Source organism: Quercus suber, unplaced genomic scaffold, assembly GCF_002906115.3.
Source record: "Quercus suber isolate HL8 unplaced genomic scaffold, Cork oak 2.0 scaffold_251, whole genome shotgun sequence".
Classification (NCBI taxonomy): domain Eukaryota; kingdom Viridiplantae; phylum Streptophyta; class Magnoliopsida; order Fagales; family Fagaceae; genus Quercus; species Quercus suber.
The window spans coordinates 648,172-659,310 of NW_027069707.1; positions in this window are offsets into that span (position 1 = coordinate 648,172).

Below are 11,139 nucleotides of genomic sequence, written 5' to 3' on the forward strand. Positions count from 1 at the left end.
ACCTCCCAACTTGTAATGTAATGAACATTGCATTAATCTGAACAGCATGGTTTGTCCCTTACAGTCAATAGGAAATGATCTAGTGACTTTAGGCTATGAGTTATGAGTTCACCAATAGGTACCCGAATCTAATGAAGACCAGTGATCCATGGTTACTACCACCACAAAATTGTTGAAAAGTGGTGCATACATTGTTGTTTGGATGACACACACCATGACAATTAGGGAAAGATTTTAACAAACAAAACAAACAACAAATTATCATACACCAAAATATTAAACAAACTATATCATTCAAGACCATGCAAAACAAGGGCACACATTTGGTCACTTAAGTCTAATACGAAGCTTAGCCTTCAACATCCCCAGTGGAGTCACCACTGTGAGAGACCTCGAAAGTTGCCTCTCAAAAAAGAGAGATTTTGGAGTGCTTTTTTAGGACATCTCTCTTTTTGGGTAAGTGGTATGGAGTCGCCACTTATTTTTTATACAAAAGAATAAGAAAAACTAACTACATGACTGAATTATTCTCTTCATTGATTGAATAAAAAATTACATATTTGGAAAATTGAAAAATTATATGGCTTTGGGTCCAAGTTACAAACTACCAAATAATTACATGGCTTTTTGTCCTAGTTATATTCTACCCAAAATAAAATAAAGACAAGGCTAGATCTACTTAACCAAAGACCTAAATCTGGAGGCTAGGTTACAAAATCGGAAGGTGTTAAGCACCCATTCTGTCCAAATAGAGTCTGGTCTTCTAGACTCTTGTGACCAATGTACCTTTTTATTCATGTCATGAATGATATGTTAAACATGTTAAATAAAGATTAAATCACATAAATTTATTTATGATGAACTCTCTTCTTTTGTTTAAAAAAAATTCATATTTGTTTTGATTGGTGAAAAAAATGATTTTAATTTGTCAAAATACCAGATATGTTTTGTAGGATGTAGAAATATGTGGTTTTTGGAGATAAAAATTCAGATTTGTGTTTATCACATGAAATAAAGTCTTTTGATTTGAAAAATATTAAACCTGTTTTTTTTTCAACTAAAAAATGTTTTTCGATAACAAAAAAATCATATCTATTTTTTATATGTTTTAAAAGAATGAAAAAGATTTTTTAAGAAGAAAGTTTCACTCATAATTTAAATTTATGCAACATGAATTAAATAAAACAAACACAAACACAATCATGTTTAATCTTTTTCTTTATTTCAAAAAACTTCACGTGTTAAAGAAAAATTATGTCTGTATCTAAGAAAGATACAAATCAATTTTTTATTTAAGAAAAAATCAGATCTACATCTAAGGAAGATGTAGATCTGTTTTTGTTTAAGAAAAATTCAGATCTACATCTAAGAAAGATGCAGATCCGTTTTTTATTAAGAAAAATTCAGATCTACATCTAAGAAAAATGCAAATCCATTTTTGTTTTAATTAAGAAAAATTCAAATCTACATCTAAGAAAGATGTAGATCTGTTTTTTATTAAGAAAAATTTAGATCTACATCTAAGAAAGATGCAGATTCTTTTTTTATTAAGAAAAATTTAGATCTACATCTAAGAAAGATGTAGATCGATTTTTAATTACAAGAAAAAGCATTGATCATATGCAAATTATTGGAATTAAGAAAAAGATCATAACAATTGTATAAAAATCAAGATCATGCTTTAACAAAACAATAAATAATAATTCATGGATAAAGAAAAAACATTCATCATCATAAACAAGAAGCATAAAAAGAAAAGGTGATTGAAAACAACCTCTTGCATGAGCAATCCTTGTTCTTGAGAGGATGTTTTAGGGTCCAAAGAAACTTATTCAATTATCTATGAATCCTAAAAACCCTAATTTTAGCAGCAAATCTCAGAGAGGATCAGCAAATATTAGCAATTTGAGAGCCTCAAAACGTATGCCTCTCAGAGCGTTGAAAAAATTGTGCTAAATTATGAGATCTAGACTCTATTTATAGAGGCTAGAAGACTCTAAAAAATAGGCACAGACAATTAGGATGCAAATCCAGATGCATCCTTTTGCGAAAAGATCGAAAAGAGTGTGCCTTATTGTCACCCGAAAGGTGTTGGGCCAAAGCCCAAAAAGGGGAAATTCGGCCCTTTTAAAGTACCATTCGGCACTCCAAAAGTGTCGAATGGGCTCTTGGACACCGAACGTTCTTCTTTGTTCGGGTGCGTATTGGACTCTCCTTCTAAGGTTTTTTGATCCAATCTCCGCACCTAGACGTGTTTTCATCCTTAGTCTATGATTTTTTTAATATCTTTTCTGAATAATTCAGGCTTTTTCAGGAACAATTATCTTGTAGATAAATACCCTAAAATAAGTCTTGATAAAGTTCAAATTATCCACAATTTTATTGTTATCCAATCATCCCTTTTATTCTTATGCATGCATCCCTATTTTAAACACTAATTATCAACCAATCACAAAAATTATTTAATTAATTTTAATTGTTTAACCAATCAGAATTAATTTAAATTGATCATGTATGGTCGACTCTAACAAGACACAAGGCATGTTGACCGTGCAACTTGATCATGCAATATCTTTTGATCCGATGGTTCGATTTGGAAACCAAACACACCATTATGACCGTTAGAATCTCAAGATCATTTGTATGGTATGCAATGAATGAATTAATGCATATAATGCAAAGACAAATTGATGCATGTAATATAAGAACAAATTGATGCATGTAATGCAATCCTGATTTTTTTGGGGTACATAAATGGTCATTCAAGTCATTCTCCTTGATTAAATCATGGGTGCAAAATTGAGTGTCTACACACACACACACACACACACACACACACATATATATGATTTAGAAGATCAATAAAATTCTTTGATGTTCACAAAAAAGTCTTAAGAGAATTTCCAATGATCTAAACAAATCTCATTTTTCTAACTTTTGGTTAGTTTAACCCCCTTTTTTAGTCTCCAACAAACTCACCAACCTCTCAACAAAATAGTACAAAGCAACAACACCTTAACAATTGTTTTTTGCTAAATAATTTGTGAGACTGTACCTTAAGGGTTTGAAAACCTCAAATAATGAAAGAGGATGAGAAAGACGACAATGATTTTTCAATGAGAGTGACGAGAGTGAGAAAGTGTTATATATCTAGCAAGAGTGAGAGAGAAGGATGTTGAATTTTAGACAAAGTTTTTCCTAAGGCTACAACCTTACTTAATAAAATATACATCACTATATATTTTGAAAATCGTACCGTTGAATTGCACGTTCTTTATACTCTTAATATACATATCAAATTTTGTGTCAATTAGACATTATTTACTATATATTCTATAAGCTAAAATTTTATGCAAAGTTTTAAACTACAAATATACTTGAAATTTAAACAATTTATTGATGATGTAACTATTGATCTTTAATTTTCTAGAAATTTTGTGGGGATAAAGGATATAAAAAGAAGATGTAATCCAATGGTAGATTTGTCAAAATTCACCTCCAATAAAAGATATTGAGTAATGTTATAGTATAAGGCAACAACCAATTTTGTAGCTAAACTTTGTCCTTAAATTTTTGGTAGAGATGGAAATAAACGTTGAGATGAGAGTGTGAGATTCTAAACCTATAAAGCAGTCTCAAAATGAACTCAACTTTTTAAAAGTCAAGTTCCAACTGGGCACAGAATTTAAAAAAAAATGCAAAATCATTCGCAATCATTTCCGCAAATGTGACATAAAACACAACTCTTTAAGAGTTGAGTTCTTGAAAATCAAGTATATGATGAGGGCTATTTTCCCAAATAATTTTGGATGGGGCAACTTGACACAATACTTTTGAAAATCATGTTAAAGTGCAAGATTTGTCCATAATTAATTCTACAGGTAAAGTCTCTTATAATTGAATAATAGATTTGAAAATCAAAACCTGTTTACACAAAAATTAATTGATATCTTGGCCTGATGATAATGAACAATCATCATGGAGCAAACGCCATAGGTTGAAATTTTATCAAATCTATCACACAAAAAATAGTCATTGTTAGAGTGATAATTAAGAGGGTTTTTGTATGGTAATGTTCTATCTATAAGGGAAATTATTGTAAAAAGGTCTTGTAGTCATTATATTTTCTGATATCATCGATCTCTTTAACAAGGAGAACTTGATTCAAATCCAATCAAAAGAAGGGAAAAAAGGTTGTGTAGGGTGTAAAGGGTAAAAATTTTCATATATCTTTTATCTATTGCTTCTAGAAAAGATTTTGAGAAAATTTATAGATACAAAACATTTGACATCATGTGGCAGATTATTAGTGGTAGGTAAAAAAAAAAAAAAAAAGTGATGCTAGTGGTAAGCCTAGATGAGAACCAATACAAGCTTTTGCCAACTCAACTATTATAAATTTTTTTTGTATATATAACATTGCTCAAAGATTCTATGTTGATGAAGATTTTCAATAACACAAAATACTAGAAAATGTAGAAAATATTACTTTGAGACAAATAGAGCTTATATTTTAGGATATATAGAATTTTTGTTGCACACAATGAAGTGCACACACTTTACACACATCACTTGGAAATCTTGTGTTCAAAAATGATTTCAATTATAAATTTGAAATAGAAAAATCGTGTCTTGAAAACAATGAGTTCAAAATTTAACTAAAACCATGTCTTGAAAAGAACGAGTTCAAAATTTAACTAAAATCATGTCTTGAAAACAACAATTTTAAAATTTAACTGAAATCATGTTATAAATTTAATGATTTCAAAATTCTATTAACTGCTGTTAAATTCTTGTTTATGTATCTAACAGAATATTGACTTGACATTTATTTTTTTTCCCTTGTGGCAACTTATTTTTTATTAAAAAATCACACGTGGAAATATTACTTTGAGACAATAGAGCATATATTCTAGGATATATATAATTTTTTTTTGCACATAGTGAAGTGCACACACTTTACACACATCACTTGGAAATCTTGTGTTCAAAAACGATTTCAAATATAAATTTGAAATAGTAAAATAGTGTCTTGAAAACAACGAGTTCAAAATTTAACTAAAATCATGTCTTGAAAACAACGATTTCAAAATTTAATTGAGATCGTGTTATAAATTTAATGATTTCAAAATTCTTTTTTATTCTCTTGACGCATTGGATAATGGACAAGCTTTTGCTGCAAAGTGTTTGCCCTGATAGAAAACCCCAATATATCAATAATAGAAAGTTGGTATAATGCATAAAAACTTCCACTTTGAACAACTGTGTTAGGATTTAGATTGTTGACTAAATTCTTGTGTCAAAACAAATTGTAAGGGTTGCAATTTTCTAGGTTTGGTGTATATTAAGTTACAAGAGATTTTTTTGTAAACGAAAATACAATGTTGGTCCTTGAGTTTGTCTATTGTGTGTTTTTGATCCCTTAAATTTTGAGTGAGCGCGATTAGTCCCTGAAGTTTAAAAAATGAGCATTATTAGTCCTTCCATTAACTTCCGTTAAATTCTTGCTTATGTATCTAACGGAACATGGACATGACACTTATTTTTTTTCCTCTATGGCAACTTATTTTTTATTAAAAAATCACACATGTGATTAAAATCTAAACTCACTTCTTTTTCCCAATTTAAACCCAAATCCGGAAGACCTTGGTAGTTGACTTCTTTCTCAAAATGAAATCATACTAATTGAGAAGGAACGCACACTGGAGCGGAAACACACTGTCAAATCCACAAAGGTCTTAGTGGATATGCTTTCTTTGAATTTATCTAGTATTTGCCTTACTGTTTTTCATTTCCAAGTCGTAAATTCCATTTGGTATTCAATTGGTATTTGTTTTTCAACAAGCGGCTATAAGACTGCCATATGGTTTTTCTCTCTTAGATTGATTTCAAAACCCTTCTACTTCTTCTTCTTCTTTTTTCCTTTTTTTTTTTTTAATGTTACTGTTTACAAGCATTGGGCATAAATCATAATATAATTATTAATTAAGAGTTTCCATTGTATGCTACTAGATCAAACCAAGGGATTGTGAATTGTTTGAATAATATGTGGTTTAAAGTTGATGAAAATTAAAACCATTAAGAAATTGATGATCATAAGAGAGATTTAGATAAAACAATGCGCCAAGACGTTGCCAAGCTTCTAGAGACCAATGAATAATTAGATGCAAATTGGAACGGGTCAGATTTAAGAGTGTAATTTTTTTTTTTTTTTTTTTTTTTTTGCTTTAAACAAAATAAGTTGCCACATGGAAAAAAATAAGTGTCATGTCATTGTTCCTTTAGAAACATAAGCAAGAATTTAACAAAAGTTAATTAAGGGACCATTTTTTAAACTTCAGGAACTAATATGAGCATTATTATTGACGGTGCTAAAAAGCCATATTGCTATTTTTAGCACCACCAATTCTAAAAGTAAGCTGCAATGGTGGAGGCAAACTTAAAAAATTTAACTCTTGAGCTACAGTGCACAGTCATCTATAGTTGTGTACTATAGCAAGAAGCTAAAGCAAAAAAAGATATTTTATTAAACCTCCAATTAAAATAATGTTTCTTTCTTTTATTTTTTTCACTTTTTTTTTCTCTTCCCGTTATAGACTCGCTGCCAACCTAAGCCCAAGTCCCAAGCCTTCATCGCTAACCCATTTTCAGCATTTGTGTTTGCGTTTTAGAGTGGATTTTGGGCTGGGTTTTGGGCTGTGTTTCTATTTCGGTATGGGTATGGGTTCCAACATTTGTGTTTGTGTTTCAGTGTGATTTTGGACTGGGTTTCGGCTTTTGTTTGCACTTCGGGTTTGTGTTTCAGGCGTGGGTTTTAGCCTCTCTCTAAGTTTCAGGCTAGGTTTTGGGTTGGTTGTTCTTAATCTATTGGTTTCAATCGGGGTTGCTCATATTTCCACTCTTTTTTCTGGTTTTTCTGATCTATTTTTGCTCATATTTTTGCACTTTTTTTTTTTTGTTCTTCTTCGCTAGTTCTTGATGGGTTTTGGTCATAGTGGTGGTGTTGCAGCTATGCGGTGGTTTCAATGGCTTTAACAATGGTTGTGGTTGTGTTTTGGTTGTTGAATGATATATTATTTTATTGTATTGTTTATGTTATTTTATTGTGTTAAAAGATAAAATAAAACCATTGATGCTGGGTGTTTTGTAAAGTGAGAAGATATAATAGATAAAGTGAGAAGGTATAATAGATAAAAGTAGCTTTTGGTGGAGCCAAAGAGCTAAAATTATGGCTCGACCAATGTGGATGCCCTAACACTCACTCAAAACTTAAGAGACTAAAAATGCACAATAGACAAACTTCAGGAACCAACATTGTATTTTTGCCTTTTTTTTTTTTTTTAATACACATATATAAAAAAGAATCATCAAAAAGAAAACTGAACATAGGTGCCTCAATATAGAAACATGAGTGTTGATTGTCACTCATGTTCTATACCTTGAAAAACTTTTTAACGACAAAATATCAATGTAATTTAGTAGAATATTTCAATAACAAAAAAAAAATGGTGATTCTAAACCAAACGTGACATTTTCAATGAATAACTAGATAAATATATATATATATATATTCAAAACTTAAAAAAGGTTTTTGCGAAATAGTTCTCAAACTGGAATGGATGTTAATAAAAATTTATACAAGATGCCATAATATTTCTAAAAGAATTTAAGATAGTCAAAAATTTTAATCTTCATCTATCTTGTCTTGAGTCTTCTTTAGCTTGAACTTCGCAGAACTTAGCACTCGTAGCATGCTTCACTCTTTACCTCTAAGTTTCACTTGTCCAACCTCAACTTCCAAATTCCAATCACTAGACTCCTCTGATTCCAACACCTTAGGTTGTCCTGATGAACCGCTTAGGCCAACACCCTCCTGCCTCCTAAATAAATAAAAGGGAGAAGTTACACAAATGAATCGATAACAAGGAGTTCAAAATGTGAAAAATGAATTTTAAAAACTTGTACCTCTCTCCTTTTGGTGGAGCAGCTAAACGACCTTAAAGTTGAGCCCTTTTAAACTCTTCATAATCCCCAGACTTGCACTGAACAATAAATACTAATACCCCTAGGCTGATATTGGTCGTTTAGTTGTTCCTCCATTTACCCAATTCCCTACATGTTCACCCAAGGCCGGCTCTATGCTATAGATGAATGAGGCGGTCACCTAAGGCCCCCAAGTAGAAAAATGCTCCTAAATTTTAATCAAAAGGGTAATTTATTTCATCATAATAGTATTAATTAAATCCAAATATTAGCCAATAAATAAAATAATATTTTTGTATCAAGAAAAAAATAGAGAGAGAAATGCTCAGTCCATTACATTTTTCACAGCAAATTCTAAGCGTCAGGTTGTTATTGGCTTACACAAAAGTAATTTCAGTTGTGGGTTCAAATTAGAACTAGTAACAACTTAACACCTAAGATTTGTATGAAAATGTTGTAAATGAGCACTTCTAGAAAAAGGCAATAAGAAAAAATTTTCACAACAGTTGAGTTAACAAACTTTTATTGATTTTTATCTAAGTCTACTACTGACATTACATTTTTATTTACTACTATTAATCTGTCACATCAATAGGTGTGAAAAGTTTTATCAAATTTTTTATATCCATAGGCTTTCTAAAAAAAATTATGTGGTTAATTAGTAATTTTATATCTAAAACAAGATAATAGAGTTTAAATAATATTAATTTTTATTAAAAAAAATAGGCGAAAAGCCACTTTTAGTCCCTACATTTTCAGGCAATTCCCATTTTAGTCCCTATATTTTATTTTTACCGTTTTTAGTCCTTATCCTGAAAAACACTTCCCGTTTTGGTCCCTACCATTACATCAGAGATGGAGAAAGTTGGCGTGGCAAATGGCAGGAATAAATAATACTAAATTAATGTCCACGTGTCCTAAATTAATAATAAAAAATATTTTTTGCCATTAAAAAATGCCACGTCAGCATCTAAATTAAAAAAAATTAATTTATTAATTTTAACTAAATAAAAAAATAAAAAACAGAATTAAAAATAAAAAAAAAAAAAAAAAAAAAAAAAAACATTGAAGGCTGAGTTAGTGAATGAGTGAAGGAGTGAGTGAGTGACTCGCCAAGGAGCTCGAGATCGACAAAGGAGGACATCATCTCGGGGCAAGAATCGGGGCGAGAGTAGCGAGTGATGGCCTTGGAAGAGAGGCCATTGAGGGTTCCACAGAGGAAGTAATTCCACGACCATTGTTCGAGCTCATAGTAGGTGTTGAAGTAGCCCCAGCAATTCTCACACCTTGGCAATAGGTCTCCCTCCGATCCGTACTCGGGACCCTGACCATTCTCGTCCTTCTCCGCGAATGGTGTCACCGTCACGCCCCACAGCAAACCCGACCTATCCTATGCGCCCGGATCTATTGGGAATCGCGACACCGTCGCTCACCGCCATGCCTGCGCTTCTTTTCTTTTGGTATTTTCTCGGGAAACAAACAAAACCAGTTTCAATGTTTTTTTTGGGGTATGTTGAGGATTTGTGGCCAATCTGTGGTTTTTTTTTTTTTTTTTTTAATTTCTGGGTTTGTGTTCTTGTTGTTCTTGTTCAAGACACACTTAAATCTCAATTCATATAATTTTTAGTTTTTAATTTTTTTATTTAGTTAAAATTAATCATTTTTTTTTAATTTAGATGCTGACGTGGCATTTTTTAATACCAAAACACATTTTTTATTATTAATTTAGGTCACATGGACATTAATTTAGTATTATTTATTCCTATCATTTGTCATGTCAGCTTTTTCTGTTTCTGATGTAATGGCAAGAACCAAAACAGGAAGCGTTTTTCAGGATAGGGACTAAAAGTGGTAAAAACAAAATGTATGTACTAAAATGAAAATCGCTTAAAAATGTAAAAACTAAAAGTAACTTTTCGACAAAAAAATATTTTTAAATATATAAAAGGTTTCAATTCAGTTTTTGGCTAAGACCCCAGATTCATCAAGTACCCCCAATTCACCTAGATACCAATATCACCTTAGGGACTCTCGAATATCATCTGGTTCCAAACAAAGAGAAGAGCAAGCTCTATCAGCCAGTATCATCATATCCTTCCAAGGATTTGTCTTCATCTGACACGTGACATGAAAGATTAATCCAAACTCCAAAGAATTAGCAAAAATGACGAGTAAATTTAGATAAAGGATAAAGAAATGACTCACATCGCAAATTCATCAATTAATCACCACCATTCTAGGAGGGTACAACGACACTTGCTCCTCAAGACTTGATTTTTAATGGCCCACCTTGCTAGTCGTAGGTACTCAATTTCTTTACCTTGCTTAAGCTGAGAATGACTAGTAATACTAGAACTACAACTTTTATCATACTTTTTGTTAAGAATTACTCACGTGGTAAGTTTTGAGTAGTGGAGTAAAAGTAATAGGTTCATATAGGTCAACAATTCTACCACTTACGACTTCCCACATGAGCAAGTTATGGCAAAAATTATAATCCTAGTATTACTCGAAAAGACCACACTTGTACTCGTAAACCCATGTTTGGCAAAGTAAATGGTGTCAAGACATAAATAGCAAAATTGGATCCCCTCCTATTTCTAGTTATGTGGTTAGTGTTAAACTCAATTTATAATAACAGTTATGTTAACGGATATTATTAGGGTAATTATTAATAAGTCATAATGGGAAAATTTTGGCAATGCTTTCATGATAAATATAAAAAATGTCAACAACATTTATTGTTTTATCATTCTTCCAATAAAATATTTCTAAAAATAGTTCATAAACTAATGCTCTTAGAGCATTGGTTAGCATTTCCCTTATAATAATGATATCTATAGATACAACAAAAATTTACAACATTTTCAAATTAAGCTACTGCCTTACCCATGGACTTACCACAATCTATAAATTCTTTTCTAATGGCCATGACTCATGAGTAAAGGTGGTAGACTAATTTGAGAATCTTTTGAAATTTTTATGATTTTTTTGTTATGTACCTATAAGATTTAATGAATAATGATATTAAAATATGAAATATTTATCTTTTTAAAAAAATATTATGTTTACAACAAATTTTACATAGTAATTTATTATTGGTTTTAATCTGAATTCCCTATTGAAGTTATTTTCTTACACACTAGTTGTAGTAAC